Source organism: Myotis lucifugus, unplaced genomic scaffold (assembly GCF_000147115.1).
Source record: "Myotis lucifugus unplaced genomic scaffold, Myoluc2.0 scaffold_65, whole genome shotgun sequence".
Classification (NCBI taxonomy): Eukaryota; Metazoa; Chordata; class Mammalia; order Chiroptera; family Vespertilionidae; genus Myotis; species Myotis lucifugus.
This window is the reverse complement of record NW_005871113.1, coordinates 2,341,066-2,362,968: the sequence shown is the minus strand read 5'-3', so window position 1 is coordinate 2,362,968 and position 21,903 is coordinate 2,341,066. Positions and strand designations below refer to the sequence as shown.

Genomic DNA, 21,903 nt, shown 5'->3' with positions numbered 1-21,903 from the left:
GCCAGGGGGTAAGGACCTGTAGTGATGATGAATATTTCTTCGATAGCCACTAAAGCATATTCTTCCATGAAATGGCATTTTGTGGCAGAGAAATGAAGCAAAATGGGTGCAATAGATGGACTTTTATAAAGCATAAGCCTCTGCTTCAAATTCTGGCCATTCAGGATTTCAGTCAGGCATCCCATATCCTAATGGATTTGGCCAACCACATCACCTGAGAAAATTCATGTCATTTTTTGTGTGTGCCCAAACATAATTAATACCTTGATCAATCACACTATATAAATTCCTTTCTTTATAGACATAAGAATATGATTTCTGTGCAGTGATTCACAAAGTACATAACTTTTTGGTTTAACTGGAAATTACAGACCTCTAACTCAGAGTTGCCAGAATTTGTAATCAGTTAGATTCTAGAGACACAAGGACATGCCTGATGGACTATATTAAAGGGATATTCTGCTGTGATCAGATGATATCAAATGGGCACAAAATCTTCACACAAACATCAGAGTTTAATTTATCACAAATCCATGTAGTATTTAAAAAGCAAAAAATATTAAGAAATATGCCAACCACCAAGTTACACCATATACAAGAAGAAACTCAAAATGGATAAAAGACTTAAATGTAAGACGTGAAACCATAAAAGTCCTAGAAGAAACCACAGGCACCAAAATCTCAGACATCTCTCATAGCAATATGTTTATGGGTACATTTCCTAGGACAATGGAAACTAAGGAGAAAATAAACAAATGGGACTACATGAAAATAAAAACCTTCTACATGGCAAAAGAAACCATCATCAAAACGACAAGAGACCCCACTACATGAACATATTTGCCAAGGATACATCTGATAAGGGATTAATCTCCAAAATATATAGGGAACTCATACAATTTAACAAAAGGAAGATAAACAATTAAAAAATAGGTAAAGGACCTAAATAGACACTTCTCCAAAGTGGACATACAGACAAGAGACATATGAAAAAAATGCTCAGTCACTAATCATCTGAGAGATGCAAATCAAAATGACAATGAGATATCACCTCACACCAGTCAGAATGGATATCATCAACAAATCAACTAACGACAAATGTTGGCAAGGTTGTGGAGAAATGGGAGCCTTAGTACACTGCTGGTGGGAATGCAGACTGGTGCAGCCATGGTGGAAAACAGTATGGGGAGTTTCCTCAAGAAATTAAAAATAGAACTCCAATTTGACCCAGTGATCCCACTTCTAGGAATATATCCTAAGAAACCTGAAACACTCATCAGAAAGAATATATGGCCAGGGGGTAAGGGAGGCTGGGGGGGAGGTCAATGGGAAAAAAAGGAGACATATGTACTACTCTTTGTAATACTTTAAGCAATAAAACAATTAAAAAAAATAAAAAAGGAGACATATGTACTACTATTTGCAATACTTTAAACAATAAAATAAAATTAAAGAATATATGCACCCCTATGTTCATAGCAGCACAATTTACTATAGTTAAGACTTGGAAACAGCCTAAGTGCCCATCAGCAGATGGCACTTGTGTAAATGTACCAAAAAACTATGGTACATTTACACAATGGAATACCATGCAGCTGTAAAAAAGAAAGAACTCTTACCATTTGCAATGGCATGGATGCACCTGGAGAGAATTATGCTGAGCGAAATAAGCCAGTCAGAGAAAGATAAGTATCACATGATCTCACTCATATGTGGAATCTAATGAACCAAATAAACTGATGATCAAAATAGACTCAGAGTCACAGAAGCATAAACAGACTATTGAACCTCAGAGGGAAGGCAGGGGAGGGTGGGTGGGAAGAGACCAACCAATAAACTTGCATGCATATATGCAAAACCCGTGGACACATACAATGGGGTGGTGAGGGCTTGGGGGTGAGAGAGGGGGAGGATGGGAGCTGGCTGGAAGAGGTTAATGAGGGGAAAAGGAGGACCTATGTAATATTTTCAACAATAAAGATTTAAAAATTGCAATATCCAAAGCTAAATAAATCCTGGTCAAAGGTACCGTTTCCTCCTCTCCCTTTTTATATGTCAAGCTTGTACTAGAATTCCTCTACTTCAGTCACAAACATGTATTAAGTGCTATTGTATATCTGGCACAGGCTTAGATACTTGAACTACATCGTTAAACAAAACTGAGAAAGCTTCCTGAAGTCTGCCTTTGTGGAAGTCAAATACTAACAGAGAGACAACAAAAATGCATCATAAAAAATTACATGGTATATTAGCAGGTTACAAGTAGTGGAGAGGGGAGAAAAAGTAAAGCAAGAAAAGAGATGAGGAGTATTACATTTTAAAGTTTATAACTTTAACTAGGGTGGGTCAAAGAAGTTTTAAAAGAAAGTATAAAATATTTTAATCCAATGAAAACTCAACTTATCAAAATTTGGAAGATGCAGTTAAAGCAGTGCTTACAGGAAAGTTGGTAACATTGGACATACGCACTAAGAAAGAAGAAAGATAAAATCAGTAACCTAATTTTCCACTTTAGGAAACTAGAAAAGAAAATTTCAATTTTAAAGCAAGAAAAGAAGTAATAAAAATATGGACAGAAACCAGTGAAATTCAAAGCAGAAAAACAGAGAAAAATTAATAAAAACAAAAACTTGTTCTTTGGAAAAAATCAATTAAAATGATAAACCTGTAGACAGTCTAAATAAGAAAAAAAGAGAGAAGACACACATTGCCAACATCAGAAATTAAAGAGGGATCATCATTACTGAGTCCATAGACATTAAAAGGATAATATACACCTGAAATATATACAATTACATTTGTCGATTATTCCTCAGTAAAGGTTTATTTTTTTGAAAGCCATGAGATTTTAATTTTTTCTTTCTTTTAACTGCTACACTAACTAGATGTATGAGAGTCCTGAACAATAAAACTATTTATACATTGAATACAAAATAAATGTAAGATAAATGAAAAATTAGTTATCCAGGGATTCATTTTGCATTCCCACTGTTCAGCTTGTTTCATCTCTCTTTGCCTTTTGAAAACCCCTTTCTTTCTTGCTTTCCAATCAACTTTTGGCTCTGGTTTTACCCACTGTACTTTTATCTGTTGTTCCTTAGCTGGTGTAACAAAAACATCTGCAGTGGGTTCATATGGAAGAATCATCTTTGGTTCTTTCTCCCTCAGTTTCTATGCCTCTTTAACTTGCTGTTTCTCTTTGTATTTTGCAGCTGTGATGGGTCTTATGCCACACCGATGGATGTTTGGTGACTGGTAGTGAGGATTTTCATATAAAGCTGGTACTCCTAAACTTCCCTGGAAAATCTTTGAGATTTAAGACAAAATGAAACCCTATTTCTATAAGAGCAGCATCTTCTCCTATGATCTGAAAGTTCTGAAATGATATCCTATTATCCAAAACAGTGAAAGTAAACACGTGGCTTGCAAATGACTGGCTTTGGGGATGACAGTGCGGTGGGTGTACTGAAGGTCTGACTTAAGAGTTCTTTTATCAAAGCTTATTGCGGTAATTCATCAAAAGCAAGGTCAAAAGACTAAAGGGGCTGAGAACCTTTCAAACAGTTTCCAGTCATCTTTAGTTCAGTGAGGGTATGGATGTTTTGAACTAGAAACTTAACAGATGGTCTATGAGGTGAATTTGAAAACCACATATAGAGATCTTTGTTTCTTCTTAGCTTCAAAATAGAAACATTTAATGTAGTTTCACATTTCACAGGCCTCATTAATCACAAATAACTTATCTTTACGATCCATTTTAGTATCTGCTTTAGATTGAGGCATCCACATTCTTAAGTCTTGCATTAAACGTCTTGTTCTGAAATGTATTCCTCTGGAAAAAAAAGAGGAGAATCCATTCCTTCTTTTTGCACTTGCCCTTGCAAATGGGGCCTGGGGTGCAGTCTCTGTCTTCTCTCTCCACCTCCTCTGCCAAGTCCAGCTGCTTAGCTGTGGCCTGTCATCTTTTTTTGTTCCTTTCCAGCTTCTTCCTTTGAACCCCACCCCAAGGCTCCAGGTCATTTCCTCTTGGTGGCCACCGTCTTGCCTCACTGCCTTTGCTGTTAGTACATTTTTTTTAAAGGATAGTAAAGGAATGCTATGAACAACCCTATGCCCACACATTTGATAACTTAGCTGAAGTGGGCCAATTGCCTGAAGACAAAAATTACCAAATTTATCTTTTGGCTGATCTTTGAGGAAAATATGAAGACTTAAGAAATACCGAACAAAACTGACGATAAAGTAGTTTCTTGACTTTTCATTTGTTAAAAAAAGAGTTGAAAATCCTTCGTGTGTGCTTGATAACATTGCAGGCATCTAGCCTGCACTTCAGCAAAGCAAAACCCAATTATTAGACTGAATAACTGGCCATGCGCTGTCTCCCTCCTCCTCATATGCCCCACCTCTCATCCCTGACCTCCGTATCCTGGTTTTTCTCTCTCTGCCTCTGCTGCCACCCACAGTCCTGGCACAGAGAGCACCATCCAGATGGACTGCTTCCCCATATCACACACCCAGATATCTGGATGCCATACAGTGAACAGAATTTTTCATTTTCTTTCCAAGAGGTGGCCTGTGATTCAAACAGAGTCTCTGTATTGTCTGGTTCAGCTCTGGAAATTATCAAATTATCTATAAAGAAGAATGAAACAGACATGAGGGTGAGGGAATCCAGTGGGTTTGAAGAGATCACCCTGAAGTTGACCTTTGCAGTCAGTTTTTGCTGAGATAGGAAACACGTACAAAATGTACGTCTTCATACTGAAACACCTTCTGTTTAGAAACCCAACTTCTGAGGGGGTGAGGTCAGGGAACAGCTGGGGAGTTATTTCTCCTTTGTAGTACGCTAAGAACTTTTATCCCAGAGACGGGTAGGAGGATAACCTTCCTCTTTAAAAGCCATTAAATGAATCCGTGGAAAAAGCAGAAACTTGGACTGAATGAGACAACGCAATAGAATTTCATATGTTTTGACCTGGTAAAAAAACTGATTCGGAACATAGGCAATAATAGATCACTTCATTTCCATTTGACTTTTTGAAAGATGCCACTACTATATTTGGGAACCGGAAATGAGACTTTAGAAAAAATTGGAAATTACCAAGAAATCAATCACAAATTGAAAACAAATAATTCTAAGAAATTTAAGCAAGGTTTATGAACGTCAGAGTAATTCAAGTCCTTGATATTTGTTAAATTTCACAATACAATGAACAAAATTGTTTACCCTTATTCTCCCTTCAAAAATTAACCCACAAGCCTACAGACAACAAACCCACAAAATACTAAAACAATTCTTGATATGAAATTTATAAGGACTTTTATTTTCCTGGAGCTGGCAGCAGATTGCAGGAATTATAGCCATTTCTAATCTCCAGAAGGGTTCTAATTTTATGCTATAGGTGGCCCTTTACACATACAATAAGTATCTACGTACAAAGATCAAATATGGCTTTTCTGTTGTAGCCATTCTCTACTCTTTGTGTAATTTAAATTTTCAAACGTGTTTGTAAAACACAAAGAAGAGGATGGCAAATTTCACAATGGATTAGTGATCTTGCAAATAGTTTAAAGACTTTTGTGCTGTATCTGTCTAGTAGGGTGACTTATTTTGGAAATATTATCTCAATCTTTTAAATTCTGTATAAGCAGAACTGTTTAGGTAAAATATTCATGATACTAGCACTCAGAGTGTTTTTCCAACCAGAACTTCTAGGGAAGGGATTCTAATTGAATTTGAGGGCAATTACTGTTTAAAATTATGAGATAATCCAATATTGCCTTTTATAGATAGATATTGATTTTAGGTGATTTTATCCTTTAAAATTTAACTTTATTGTTGAAAGTATTACAGATGTCTCCCCTTTTTTCTCATTGACCCCCTCCATCCGGCACCCGCCCTCCCAGGCCTTCACCACACTATTGTCTGTGTCCATAGGCTATGCATATATGCATGTAAGTTCCCTGGTTAACAAATGATCACAAGATAAATCCAATACATTTGACATCTGAATTTTAGGTGAGGAAAACTGGCATACACCATATCAAGTAATGACCATCAATGCCCAGATTTGGAGGAAACTGCAAAGTTCTTGAACTATATAAATCTCTTTTTCCTTTTTGAAAATGTTTGTTGTGTTTTATTGTGGTAAGAACACAAAACATAAATTATACTCTCTTAACAACTTTTAAGTGTGTATTACAGTATTAATTAGAAGCACAGTGCAGTACAGCAAGTCTCCAGAACTCATCTTGCAGGACTGAAACTCTATACCACTAAACAGCTCCCCACTGTCCCTGCCCCTCCACCATGGCAACTACCATTCTACTTTCTGTTTCTATGAGTCTGATTACTTTAGATACCGCATATAAGTGGTCATAGGTCTCTTTTTGTAACTTCCCACTATGTCATGACAATCCATATTTAACATGAACTCATTATGGTGAAGTTTTATCATCCAGTTTAGTGATTATGACTGGTTTGCTCTACTGTGTTTCTTGCTAGTTGTGTCTTCTTGAATTATAGACAGTTCAAAACTAAAAATAAGATTTCCTATACTCACAGCCGAGTTCTGGATGTGATTTTGGTTCTGCTTCTTTGATCCATTCATGTAAGATTATGAAGCAGAAGTGAGCTAGAGGCCATGATCCTGTGCTTCAAAGACATGAAGACATAGGTGTTTCTGCAAGGGCTTAATCATGTCCAGTCATTTTCTTTGCGGGTGTTGAAAGCAATTGGTAGTGGTTGTGGCAACTGGAATCCCTGTTCCAGCACCGGATCTGTCTCTTGCTTCAACAGTGTTTGGACAGAACGGACCCAGGGATGTCCCTTTTTCCAGCCTCCGGCCACTCTCCTGTGTCTTTCCAGTCACGGGGCAGTCATGAGGCAGTTGATCAGGAGGGACAGGCACTTGCTGATCCTAGGCTGCAGCTACAGCAGGTTGCCCTGATGTCCCCAGCTTCCTGATCATGGTAGAGGACGGTTGCTTCAACTACAGGCCAGTTTAGCTATTTTATTCTAGGAGCCTTTCATAGAGACTCTGATTAATATACCTTCCTTCAACCTCCACCATCATTTTTTAAGCATTTAATTCTCTGTCACAAACCACTTTTCACATCAAGTTTCCAACGTGTTCCTCATTCCTCCATCTGGCTCTTGGCTGATTCACCAGCTGAGAGTGATAGCATGTTTTAACTAGATCCCAGCCTCGATGCCCCTCCCTCTGCCCTCAGTTTATTAGATTCCTTGGTTTTTAATCAACTTCAAGCAGAGACGGCAAATCACAATCAGTCGTTTTAGTGCTAGTCTCTCCAACTGCTCTGATTACATTACTGCAGTAAAATGATAAACTAGCATTTCAGTAATTATAAATTAATTATAATTTTGAAATACTATGCCAAAACCTGTATTTCATTTTAAAAGTATTCAGTATTCAGAGTATATTTAAGACTGAAATGGAACTAAAAATATAATAGATTTTAAATTTTAAAAATAAGTAAAAATGTAAATGAATGCATATATAAATATTAATCAAATTCTGACTAACTATTGGAGGGTTAAATGAATACAAAAAAGTGCTATTATAAAATAGTAAGATGGACACTAATATAAGATAAAGATAATACATAGTGAGAATTTTTAAATAAAACATCACTTCCGATATGTTTTTAAATGCAGCCTTAGAAGACAAAGTGCAACAAGCATTCATGCATGAACATGTAGTTATTTTGTGCCAAATATTTTAAGCCTCAGTTAAAAATTCTGAACTGTCCCTGTAAGTAGAATGTTGAGGTGATAATGTTATGTCAATTCAAACATTTTCCTCTAACTCATTCAGCTTCAAATAATCCTTTCTCTTGACTTAATTTTATTATTTTTATTTTTTAAAGATATTTTATTGATTTGAGAGAGAGAGAGAGAGGAAAGGAGAAGGAGAGAGAGAAACATCGACATGAGAGCTAAACATCTATCAGCTGCCTCCTGCTGACCCCCCACCAGGGATTAAGCCTGAAAGCTGAGCATGTGCCCTGACCAGGAATCAACCGGCAACCCTTCGGTACTCGAGACAATGCCCAACCAACCGAGCCACACCAGCCAGGGCTTTTCTTATAATTTTAAAGAAATCTTTTGAAGACTTTTACTTGGGATTGGGGAAAGAGATTTGAGACTGAAATCTTTATAATGAGAGTGAGATGTTCTTGTTTAAAGAAAACATTTCTGATTTGTCCTCTTCTTTAGTTTCCTTGTGTAGAGACGGAGATTCTGATTTACAACTACCAGTATCGATTTGGATACTGTCATATTTCCTTTGTTTAGAAATTCTTCTCACTAAAATAAAATTTGTTTTTCAACAGAAGCTGTCTAGCTCCCTAATATGGCTGCTTAAACTCATACAGTCTGGGATGTGTCGAAAACTACGGACTGCATATCATTTTTTAAAATTTCACAATATATTTTATTGAACCCAATAGACATACTATAATTTCAATATGTATTCAATATAAAAAGTTATTAACATTCCTTTTTTAAAATCAAAGTGTTCGGAATCCAATACTCACAGCACACCTCAGCTCTCACTTGGCACATTTTTACCTTTGCATACACACTTAATAATAATCCCATCATTTAACTTAATCTAAACATGTAAATTACTGAGTGCCCTGGTCAGTCCTGGATCTGTCTCTTGCTTCAACCGTGTTTGGACAGAACAGACTCTTCCCCACCTTCAGAACCACCTCCAAGACCAGCCAACACACCGATTTCTTTTCTACCTTAACTCGACTTAATTTTATTTATTGCCGAACAACCATGAGCTCCCAAATTCATCAGAATTATTTCACTGAGGTGGAGGCCTGGCCAACCTGCCTCTGCGGGCCGCCCACACCTACCTCTCTGTGGGCGAGATGGCGGAGAAGCACGAGGACTCCAGGCGTCTCTTAAAGTTGCAAACCCAGCGCGGTGGCCGCACTCTCCCCCAGGACGTGGTGAGGCCTCCCCAAGGTGAGTGGGCAGAACTCAGGGGCCAGGGAGGCCACCTGGCCTTGGGGAAGAACTTGACCCAAGCCCCTGTGGACCTGCAGGCCCCCTTGGAGCTGTGTGCCCTTGTTCTGCCCCCGCAGACGCTCAGCTTTGAAGTCCTGCAGAGCCACTTCCGGGTGAGGAGGGGAAGCTCATCAAGAAGACGGGCCACACCTGGCTCCCTCCGCAGGCTGCGGCCCCAGGCTGGGCGGGGCGAGTGGCTCTAGGAAAGGCTCAGCCTCCAGCACAACTAGGGGCCTGTGGAGCCCCGAGGCCTGTGAGGGGCCCTCTGCCTCCCCTGGTGTCTGCCTTTTGCCTGAGCGTCTCCCCAAAGCTACTGGCCATTCTTTTAACCACCCTGAAGCCCTCTCCTATCATGGGCATTGGACCAAATAGAAACAATAAAGCTTACTGCAGAAGAAAAAAAAAAAGTAAATTACTAAGATGTCAGACTTTTAAAAATAGCAATATATATCTACAAAAATGCAGCTTTTCACAAACATGTCACATAGGACTTTATTCCCCCCACCCATCCCCCATCCATATATTTTTGTTCCAGCTCTGTCACCCTTTACCTCCCTCTCAGAAAGTGCACGTTCCCTTCTTATTCCAAAAGTGGAAGCCTTTTAAGAAAGGCTCTTACATTCCCTACCTAGTTTGGCTCAGTGGATACAGCAGTGGTCGGCAAACTGCGGCTTGCGAGCCACATGCGGCTCTTTGGCCCCTTGAGTGTGGCTCTTCCTAAGCCTTAGGAGTATCCTAATTAAGTTAATAACAATGTACCTACCTATACAGTTTAAGTTTAAAAAATCTGGCTCTCAAAAGAAATTTCAATCGTTGTACTGTTGATATTTGGCTCTGTTGACTAATGAGTTTGCCGACCACTGGGAGCATCCTCCCATGGACTGAAGGGTCCCGGGTTCAATTCCAGTCAAGGACACGTACCTTGATTGCAGGTTCCCTGGCCGTTCTCAGGGAGGGTGCAGGAGGCAACCAATCAATGTGTCTCTCACATTGATGTTTCTCTCTCTGTATCTCTCCCTCTCTCTTCCACTCTTTCTAAAAATCAATGGGAAACATATCCTTGGATGAGGATTAACAAACAAACCAAAAAAAGCCCTTACATGATGATTTCTCATCATTCCAAGCACTTTTGTCTTCACACATGTTTTCTGTTTTCTTTTTTTCTGTCCCAGGGGAAGAGGTGCCTTGGCTTCTCACCAGCTTCTATTTCTTTCCTTTCCTGCCTCTTGGGAACCTCATTCATTAGTTCTCCATGGCCCTTCCCATTTTTTCCTTCATCTCTAAGTTCTTTCTCTCTATTTCCAAAAATGTGAGTTCTTATATTTTTAAAATTACCCTTGACTCTATCCATTTCCTTTTTCTCCTACAGAAGCAGGACAGTTCGGGGTCCTGAGTAGGCAGCCTGCTGCTCATCTTCCTGGGTTTGCAGGCAGACTTTACCTCCTATTAGCGGTGGGACCTCCAGCAAGTTACTTAATCTCTGAGTATAAAATGCTGATGATCATAGTGTTGTTATTAGCTTATTGTGATTACTTGATTTTCAAAAACATTAACCATATTTCCCTTTCTTTTCTTCTGTGGCCTCTCTTCCTTACCAAGTACAAAGGGCTGAAATTTAAAGTCACAAGAGAGATATGCAAAAATGCAGCTTTATTTCTTTGCAAGTGAATTTAACTAGCTCATGAGCCGAATTTCTACCCCATAATAGAGAACACTGAAATTAGCCCTTGGAGGAAAAGAAGGAGAAGCTGGTTTTAAAAGTTGCCTCTGATGCATTAAAGCTCAATTTTAGGCTCCTCCACGTGTGTGTCTAATTACATCTAAGGGAACAGAAGGAAGCTTAAGGCAGCTCTATTGATAGTCTTCTCGGTGAAGAAGAGTGTGCAGCAGGTTTAGCCTTACAACAGAGACGGAGATCTTTATCCTACAGCTCTATTTCAGTTTCATTAACAAAGGCAATGAGGTGTTGCTTGTGATGAGATGTTGAGATGTGTTGGTTTTTTTTTAATATATATTTTTATTGACTTTAGAGAGGAAGGGAGAGGGAGAGAGAGATAGAAACATCAATGATGAGCCCTAGCTGGTTTGGCTCAGTGGATAGAGCGTCGGCCTGCGGACTGAAGGGTCCCAGGTTCGATTCTGGTCAAGGGCATGTACCTTGGTTGTGGGCACATCCCCAGTGCGGGGTCTGCAGGAGGCAGCTGATCAATGTTTCTCTCTCATCGATGTTAATAACTCTCTATCCCTCTCCCTTCCTCTCTATAAAAAAATCAATGGAATATATTTTTAAAAAAGAAAAAAGAAACATCAATGATGAATCATTGATTGGCTGCCTCGTGCACATGCCCCACTGGGGATTGAACCCACAACCCAGGCATGTGTCCTGACCAGGAATCAAACCCTGACCTCTTGGTTCATAGGTCGATGCTCAACCACTGAGCCATGCCGGCTGGGTGAGATGTTTTTTGACCACAGCATTATAACTAAGAAAACAATTTCCCTATGCCACTGCTGTGTGTATCTGTCTAAAGGATGGAGGAGACTTGTGAACCGTATTTCATTTATGCTGAATTTTGTGGCTCAATGACTATTCTGTAATATTCTCTGTTACATGTTATTTTAACACTCATCTAGAAAAAAATGTTTACTAAAACCCAAAACTTAGAATTGTAAGATAAATATACATTCGGGCATCACGGTAGCTGCTAAATTGATCCATGCCAAAAAGGCAGCAAAAATATAATCTTGGAGAGTTCATATTTGACTACACAGTCTTTTCTTATAACGGAGTGTAGAAGGAGTAAAGATTTCATTTAATTGAGACACACCCTCCTTTTTCTGATATATGCAGTCTTGTCTCTCTTGGAATCTTGGAGCAAAGCCTACAACAGCCAGAACTGTAAATCAGAGAAACCATTCTGATTAGAGGAGACTTCCACAAAATCCATCAAGTCTAAATTAGATGGGAGTTCTAGAATAAAGGGGGGCGGTAACTAAGCAGATTGTGGGTGGGAGATGATTTATGCTCTAAGGAAAAATGCGTTTTGGGAGTTTCTTCCCTCCTAAAGTCAACCAAAACTTTGCTCCCTCCCTTTTCACTTCTTCCTATCACTTTCTATAGAAAGCAGTATTCACATTACCAATTACATAATTAATTATCTGGATGGCCAACTTCCCTGAACAAAATGACAGTAGCAGGTGCTCAGCCGGAGTGCAGCTTATGCAAGAGTGAAGACATCTGGTCCTCTGGGTCACTGTGACACACAGCTCGGATGCGGGGACCAGTGCATGCCATGACACGGAGGCAAAATGATGGCCAGCCACTAACCCACAGATGACAAAAACCATCATTTTAGAGTTGAGTTGTGATTATTGCATTTTCCTGTAGGCATTATAAAATAAATAAACTTGAAGCAACCCTGCATAAGTTTGAAGTAATCAAATAAATTTGACAGACATATGGGAAACAAGTGAACAATTCATGTGCTAAAAAAAACCAAACCCATAAATTGCTCCTTTTATTATTGGAGAAAATATGTGCACTGCATTAAATATTTCTGCTTATTTCTTTGATGAATATTCTAATGAACTGGATTTAGTCATATCTTAAAATGATACAAATCCTACTACCATACGTTAACCAAGCCCATTTATTTATTTATAGAAATGCTAAACCACTTTCCATTACAAATAGAGATTAGTAAGCCTATTCCTGCAGGCATGACTAACATAGAAAGGATAACCTGCATTTTTTTATAAGTACAACATACATCCAAAAAATACAAAAATCTTAAGTATACAGCTCAAAGAATTTTTACAGAAGGAAACACACCCAGCCAACTACCACACAGATCAAGATATGAAATACTGCCTGCATCCCAGGCATTTCCTTTGTGTCACATCCCGGTAACTACCACTTTGAAGGTAATGCTCGTCTAACTTCTATCAGCATGGATTAGTTTCCACTGGTTTTGAACTTGAAATAAGTGTAGTCATTCGAGGGGCTCATATACGTATATGTCTGACTTCTTTCACTCAATAGTTCGTGAGATTTAACTATGGTATCACAGAAGTTTTCATTGTTCATAGCTCGCTTGTGGAAATATATGCAAATTTACTTATCTTATCCCATGGATGGGCATTTGAGTTGCTTGGGGCTATTACACACAATGCTTCTCTGAAACTCTGTTTTAATTTCTTACATCTTTTAAATTAATAAAGTATTGCTTTCTTTGTTTAATTGTTATTCACTTTGTAATGATATATGTTTATATTGTTCGTGTTCACCTTAATTATCACAAAAGGCATCTTTTGCTTATTATAGTCTATCTTAAATTTGTACTTTTCACTTTTCTTAACTCCATTTTCCTCACTCCTAAAATGATGTAGTTTTCATATATATAAATTCTACATTTATTTGAAAGCACCTAAAACCATTTTAATTGTTTTAAAATGTCAATATTCATATAGATTTATTCATATAGTTACTTGTTCCATTGGTTTTCATCCCTTCCTGCATTGCCATGATTTCAGCTGGGATCATTTTCCTTCTGATGAAGGACTTTCTTTGATATTTCTTTTAGTATGTGGCTGTTGATGACACATTCCCTCAAAATTATTTGTTGTGGTTTATTTCACCATCATTTTTTAAAAATGTACTTATGGGTCAGCAACCATTTTTTAGGACTTTTAAATTATATCTGCTGTTGTCAAGCTTTAATAATTTCTGCTGAGAAGACTTCTTTAAGTCTTCTTACATTCCTTTGATAATGTGTCTTTGTTTTCTTGGGATTAGATGCTGTTAAGAATTTATTTTTTCTTAAAGCAGCTGTATTCTGATGTGCCTATGTATGCTTTTCTTTGATTTTTCTTCCATATGGGATTTGTGAACTTTAATCTGTCTTGATATTTGTAATCAGGTTTAGAATATTCTTAACCATTATCTCTTTAAATTTGGTCATTTCTCATTTTTCTTTTATGAGGCTCTGATATGTTAGATCTTTTTACCACATCCCATTTGTCCTTAATTTTTCCAGGATGCTTCAATATGAATATTTTCTAAAAACTATCCTCTATTTCACTAATCAATTCTTCTGCTGTGTTTAATCAGTTATTAAATCCCTACATTTTAAATTTCAGTTATTATCATTTCAAGTTCTAAAATTTTTATTTGATTTTTTTTCATATTTTCCAACTTTCTAACTACAGCTTCAAGATTTCCCCCATCTTTATGAATGTATCCATTACCATTATTTTAAAGACTAGAGACTCCCTGGCAATTCAAATACCTGGATCATTTATGAGTCTATTTCTACCATCCTTTATCTCTTAGCTTCCATTCACTTGGTCCTGTTTTATGACATGCCTATTAATTTTGGATGGTGACATTTTATATAAAAATAATAAATGAAATTATCTATTACTTGTGGTTTCCTTAGGGGGAAAACATTTACACATGAAATAATTTCAAACAAGTGCTAAAATGCAGTACAAATTAACATTGCAAATGAATGCAAACACAAGAGGACTGAGTAATAACATCTTTAGAGATTACAAGTGTGATCTCATGTGGTCCTCAGAGCAAGGTATATTTTCAACACTATTACTGATGAGGAAACTCACTGACAGAGTCAACAAGTAGGGAGACCTGGGCTCAAACACAGGTCTTCTCAAACATTCACCCTATCTCCCAATATGTAATGATACTTACCAATGATGAGCATTAGCTGTGATAGGAGGCATAATGCAAAGAATAAAATGAAAGTGGGCAGTGTCCTCATGGAGCTTATGAAGCATAAGGGAGGAAGAAAATAAATCAAACTATCATAATACACAGTGATAAAAATCTATGATGGGGACAGTATGGGCCATGTGAAAAATCAGATCTGAAAAATGGGTAGATGGTTTTTGAGAGGAAGAAACCTCTAAGATGGATGAAATAAAACCTGTTTGAGGAGCTTAAAGGAGATCATCACAGCTGAAAAATAGAATGTGGGGGCCTGGTGGCCATGGAAGAGGCTGGACATTTCTAAGTCTATATGTTACCCTATGCTATAGACTTGAAAGAATACTACCAATTATTATGTGTTTAAAAGATTTCTAGGAATGCTAATAAGTGTATTAAATTGTATTAAAGAATTGTAGTGTTCAAAGCAGATTTACTTAATTTCTAATTATTATTGATAATTAATATTTAGAATCAGAACCACAGGTAAAGTTGAAGCATGTAACACATTTCTAGAATGCTGTCCTGATCAGTAAACAGGGAGTTAACCAAGCAAGTATCAGAACTCAAATTCCAGGAAGCACAAGTGAAGATGGAAAAATGAACAGACGAGTACACTTGGACCACACAGGAAGGCAGATGTTGAAACAAGGATGGCTCTCAGACTCTCTGCCTCTTTATAGTGAATCAGCACAATCCCCCAAACACCTGGGTAAATCCCCTTGAGAGACTGCTTAGGACTCAATGAGGAATCTGGCCTCTTTCAGTCAAGGGCTTGCACTTGGCATGTAGGTCCCACCTCTAAGCCACAAAATGCACAAAAGCTTTTTGGGGGGTCATTTTCAGCCATGTTCCCAGCCCAAAGAACTCTTCTGAGAAAAGTGTGTTCGTGGCAGCAGAAATGGTCCCTTCACTGGTCAGCTGTGTGAATGCATAATACTGGACTGGATGGGCCACTTTAACCTGAATCTCATCAAGGTTGAAAACTTGGAGTGAGCAAGCAGTGCCTTGCAGAAGGAAGATACACTGTTGTGAAGGCAGAGAAAAGAGCATCAGCCAGGCCCATGTTATAAATTCTGTTCATTTGCTGTACATTATAGTCTATGACCACTTTCCATTGCTGAAGAGTGCTCACTGTGATGCTCCAGGTACCTTCCAGGAAACCTGTACCCAGCCTTTTCTATTGTCATTCTTCCAGCTTCCCAGCATGGATGTAAATGTCACTACCCATTTCATTTAATTCCTGACTTTAAATGTTACTTCTGGAATTTACTACAAACTAATGTATTTCTTAGGTTTAGAGAGTATAACATAGTTGAACAAATACAATTTTGGATCTATAATTTCAGATTTAAACAAAGCCAGATAATAAATATTTTCCAAAAATTTGATTCAGCCTCATCCTCTGACAATAAATCTCTCTCATCAAAGAAATCAGGGGAGTTCTAAAAGGGATAGCAACTGCCCTAGGCAATGCAACCGCCAAGAGAGTAAAGGTCTGGGATTACTAATTCCCTCTATTGGCTTTCATCTTGGGGAGGTTGTAACTGAGCAAACCAGGGTTCAAATCACTTCATTCCATGAAACCAAAAGTGGATAGAGAGTCAGTCTGCGGACTCAAGAGTCCCAGGTTCGATTCCGGTCAAGGGCATGTACCTTGGTTGCGGGCACATCCCAATTGACTGGGAGATGATATTTGCAAACAACAGCTTTGACAAGGGATTAATACCCAAAATATATAAAGAACCCATAAAACCCAACACCAAACAAACAAATAATCTAATTAAAAAGTGGGCAGAGGACCTGAATAGACACTTCTCCCAAGAAGACATAGAAACAACCAACAGATATATGAAAAGATGTTCAACTTCACCAGCTATTAGGGAAATGCAAATCAAAACTACAATGAGCCCTGGCCGGTTGCTCAGTGGTTACAGCATCAGCCCATGGGTCAGAGGGTCGTGGTTTCGATCCTGGCCCTGGTTGGGGCAAGTGCAGAAGGCAACTAATTGATGTGTCTCTCTTACGTCGATATCTCTCTATCTATTTCTCTCTCCCCACCCCCTCCTCCTCCCTTCCACTCTGAAAATCAATGGAAAAAAATATCCTCAGGTGAGGATTTAAAAAAACCACTAACAGTGAATTACCACCTTACACCTGTTAAATTGACTATTATAAAAAAGACAAATAATAACAATATTGGAGAGGTTGTAGAGAAAAGGGAATCCTCGTTCACTGCTGGTGGGAATGTACACTGGTACAGCCACTATGGAAATAGTCTGGCTGTTCCTAAAAAAACTAAGAGTAGAGTTACCATATGACCCAGAAAACTTCAAAACATCTATTTGCAAAAATAGATGTGCCCCTGTTTATTGCAGCATTATTCACCATGGCCAAGATATAAAGAAGATGTGGTACATATATACAATGGAATACTACTCCGTTATAACAAAAGATAAATATTGCCATTTGTTACATGGATGGACCTTGAGAATATTATGCTAAGCGAAATAAGTCAGACAGAAAAAGCTAAGAACCATATGATTTCATTCATATGTGGGATAGAAAACTGAAACTCATAGACACAGACAACAGTATGGTGGTTACCAGAGGATGTGGGAAATGGGAGAGTAAAGAGGATCAAACATATGGTGATGGAAGATGGTTTGATATTGGGTGGTGGGCACACAATGCAATGTACAGATCATGTATCATAGAAATGTACACTTGAAACCCACATGATCCTATTGGCCAATGCAGAGGTACTGAATGCACATCCATGGCAGATTACTACCCCCCAACTTAGGCTGTGCACTGACAGGTAGCTGCTTTAGATATTCCAAGAGCGTGAACATGATTAATTCCTTAGGTCTCTCTCATCAGATTACTGTAGTGACAGATTAGCTCTGAACCCTGGCTTCTTTGCATCACCCTATGGAACAGGGCCTCAAAGAATCAGCACAAAAGTGCAGATACTCTGACTACTGCTTTAGCTGTAAGTAATAAATAGGCCTTCATTTCTGACCCAGGAATCTCATGTCTTCTGGCAGCGTCCATGAAACTGTGTCAGGCAAACTTGTTAGCTTGTAAGTAGGGTAAAAACCTCAGACCCTTCTTGACAACTCCTTCCACTAGAAATTTGCATTGCTTAATATTATGTTCATTTTGCTTTGTTTGCATGACCTTTGTCCATACAACTAAAAATCCATCTTCCAGAAAAATGTTTGGCATATCTCTGATTGCTTTAATTCTTGTTTTGCCCATAAATGTAAAAGCAGTTTCCTGTATTTATTTACCAAAAAATGTCCATTTTGTTACTGATATAAAAAATTGTCATGCTGCTAACAATTATATATTTTGAGGTCTAGTAAAAGCTGTTGATGTCATTACTTCCCCTTGCTAAAGTTACCAAGGTTCCTGTTCACAAAAGGCATTGGCAGGCATGCTGATTAGAATGATCTAACATACAAGAGGGTCTGTTAACACATGGCTGCAAGCAGTTTGGAATGTTCCCGAATGTCTTTCCGCCTCCCCTTTGTTCCGGTGAACAGTTTTGCTAGAGTGCAGGTGTGTCCCTGAGATGCTTGTCCTTGAAGGGACCCAGAGGCCAGAGGGTTGTGCCAGAGGCCAGCGGAAGCATTTTTCCAATTTCCCAGAGGAAAAATCGAGTGGAATGGTAAGTCGTTTGTAGAGCCAGATGAAAGCAATGCATTAATGCATGGATTAGTACCCTTCCTTGTTCTCTGTTCTCTTAGACACCCACGAATTTGTCTTTTGCTACAAATGACCCACTGGAGAAGAAGAGTCAAAAGAGAATAAATGCATATTTCTAGAGGATCAAATGAGTTTTCCATTGGCTGACATTGATGACATCCTTGGTCTCCAAAGCTCTTCAAACTCAGCTCTTCAACAGTGATTCTCTCAGAATCTTCCAAAGTGAAGCCTTTCTCTGTGTCTTAATAAGAATGGAAAGATTCAAGCTGCTACCTGGTGCCTTCTCCACACCACTGGCAAGCGAGGCAAAAAGCACGGTGATTTGTGCTGTACCTAGTTATTTGTTTGTAATAGAGAAACAATGTCACTCTGCTTCATGGAAGATTTTTTTAAATATATATTTTTATTGATTTCAGAGAGGAAGGGAGAGGGAGAGAGAGAAAGAAACTTCAATGGTGAGAGAGAATGATTAATCGGCTGCCTCCTGCACACCCCCTACTGGGGACTGAGCTGGCAACCTGGGCTTGTGCCCTGACCGGGAATTGAACCATGACCTCTTGGTTCATAGGTCAATGTTCATCCACTGAGCCATGCCAGTCAGACTGAAAGATTTTTAATGGATTCATCTATTTGTTCATTTCCAGCAATGGTGATCTTATTTTCCTAAAAGAAATAAGACCAAAGCAGCCAGAAAACCTAGAATTCGAGAGGTTCTAGAAAATGGTTTTTTGTTTCATTTCAAGTGAAATTATACATCTGCAATATTCAGAAAAGTCTCAGAGAGAAATAACTAGTTTAATTTGCCAGAGATTAGGTTTCTTAGATGCTATAAGAAATCTTGTTTCTATCAATATCTTTTGATGCTTCAAGTTACCACAAAATCAAAAAGTTTATAAGACACAATTAATAAAGACAAACACTAGTGCTATCTGTCTTTTGATATGAATCTACTCTTTTTATATGAAGTCAAGAGGACCGTATATGCAGTACACAGACACATACTGATCTGGCACACAGGGACCCCTCACAAGCTCTGTGTGGTTTGGACCATGCTGCCAGCAAGCTGCCTAGTTCCTTACTCAGCGCTGGGAGACAGTCATATTATATGTTACTCAAGGATGCTACCTAGCAAATAATTGTAAAGTTGTGTTAAGATGTCTAAGCAAAATGCTCCCACTGGCCTCTGGCACAGTCCTCATTCCCCTCAAGGACAGCCAGCTCCGGGGCCTGCACTCTAGCAAAGATTTAGTCCGCTGCATCAAAGGAGAAGCAAAAAGACATTCTGAAACATTATTCCACACTTCTTGGAACATGCCATGGATTAACAGACCCTAAGACCCTCTTTTATGTTAGGTCATTCTCATCATGTCTCATCATTCTCATCATAATGCCTTTTGTGAACAGAAACCTCCTATAAAATCAAAGTGAGATCCATGACCATCCTTTCCACTCTCATGTTTTGCATAGGTGTGCTCTTTGAGAGCTGACTGGAAACAGGGTGTTACTATGGGGGGGAGGAGTAAGGAGGGGATGGAGAGGGAGGGGAATGAGGTCTTCTCAGATTTCTTTAAGGTCCAGAGACATGGACAACTGCTCATGGTTGTTTTTGTTCTTTATAGGCACCCCTTAGTACAAGTTATTTTGAGGTTTTCATTTATTTACTTATATAGCTAATACATACTTACTGTAAAATGACTAGAACAGTGATGGCGAACCTTTTGAGCTCAGCGTGTCAGCATTTTGAAAAACCCTAACTTAACTCTGGTGTTGTGTCACATATAGAAATTTTTTGATATTTGCAACCATAGTAAAACAAAGACTTATATTTTTGATATTTATTTTATATATTTAAATGCCATTTAACAAAGAAAAATGAACCAAAAAAATGAGTTCGCGTGTCACCTCTGACACGCGTGTCATAGGTTCGCCATTACTGGACTAGAACATATAGAAAAGTAAAAATAGCTGGCAACCTGCCCAAATAATGATTATCCTACCTGCATAGACACTCATCGTTACGTGTTGGCATAATAAGAGTATCTTGCCCTGGATGCTGTTGCTCATTGGTTAGAGTGTCAGCCCTTGAACCAAAGGGTTAGATTTCTGGTCATGGGCATGTACCTGGTTGCAGGTTCGATCCCCAGCCCTGGTCAGGGAGGGGGGTGCGGTGGTGCAGGAGGCAATCAATAAATGTGTCTCTCTCATATCGATGTTTCTCTCTCTATTTCTCCACACACACCCCCATTTCCCTCCCTTCCTCCCTTTCTAAAAATCAATGGGAAAATAGCCTTGGGTGAGAATTAACAACAACAAAGAGTCAGTTTGGGGCTGCTGTGACAGAATATTGTAGACCGGGTGGCATATAAACAACAGAGACTTATTTCCCACAGTTCTGGGGGCTGGACATCTGAGATCAGGATGGCAACAGAGCTGGGCTCCACTGAGGGCCCTCCTCTAGGCTGCAACCTGGAGGTGAGAGAACCAGGTTCTTCCTGCTGGTTAAGTGGATAAACATCCCCCTGTGATTTTTACAAGTTCAAGATTTCCTTTGTCCAGAGATTTGGTAAAAACAAGCAAACAAACAGAAGCCCACCTGGTAGGTGACTGGAATTTAAGAATTTGCTTTCTGCCTCAAATTCCATCCTGTTAACTATGGACAGACAGGTACGGTATGTACCAAGTGGTATATCAACCACTGTGTCCCACAGCAAGTATGGCTCAGAGCAGATGGTGGTGCCAGACACGAGAGATGAGTAGGTTAAACTAACCTGTCCTGGCTTTTGAGTTACAACCAATCAAGTAAAGCTTATCTTCCCATAATGATTCTCGCTCTAGGCCAGGCAAGGGGCCTGATTCTGAAATATCTGCTTTGTGAGCCCCATTCTTGCTCCCTTTTCGACACACCCTCATTTCCACTCCCTGCTCCTTCAGGGGACATTTTTTTTTCTCAGTTTGAATAACTTAACCAGGACTTTCTCTCTAGCACGCAAAGGCAGGAAATCAATTTCATTTAGGACAAGCGGAACTACAGTCAGCACCACCCTACACAGCTAGTCTGAGCTCTGCGTTTCCCATCAAAGCACACACGACAATGGATTTGCCTGTTTAAAATCTGCTTCCTGGCCAGGCAGCCCAGCTTTCAGGATCATTGACCTCTGACCACAGACAGGCACCCTTTTCCCCATTGCTTCTGTCTCTTCGGTTTCCGCTTCAGTCCCCAGAATAACTTCCCTGGTCAAGGTGACTTTTCTTGACTCATCCTTTCAAATCAGCAGCTAATAAAAATGTACTTCAACCTAAAAACTCTACCTACAGAACATGGTCTTGACTTTAGAAAATGTGGGATCTGTTTTTGTTGATGTTTCTAATCATGCACGCATCACCAATACGTATATCTACTACATCACCAATACGTATATCT

General features: G+C 39.0%; 1 pseudogene; it reads right to left on the bottom strand.

Annotated features, from left to right (window-relative positions):
• Nucleotides 1–2,972: 2,972 nt before the first annotated feature.
• On the bottom strand, nt 2,973–20,495 carry LOC102443096 (annotated as a pseudogene).
• Between the last annotated feature and the right edge of the window lie 1,408 nt (nt 20,496–21,903).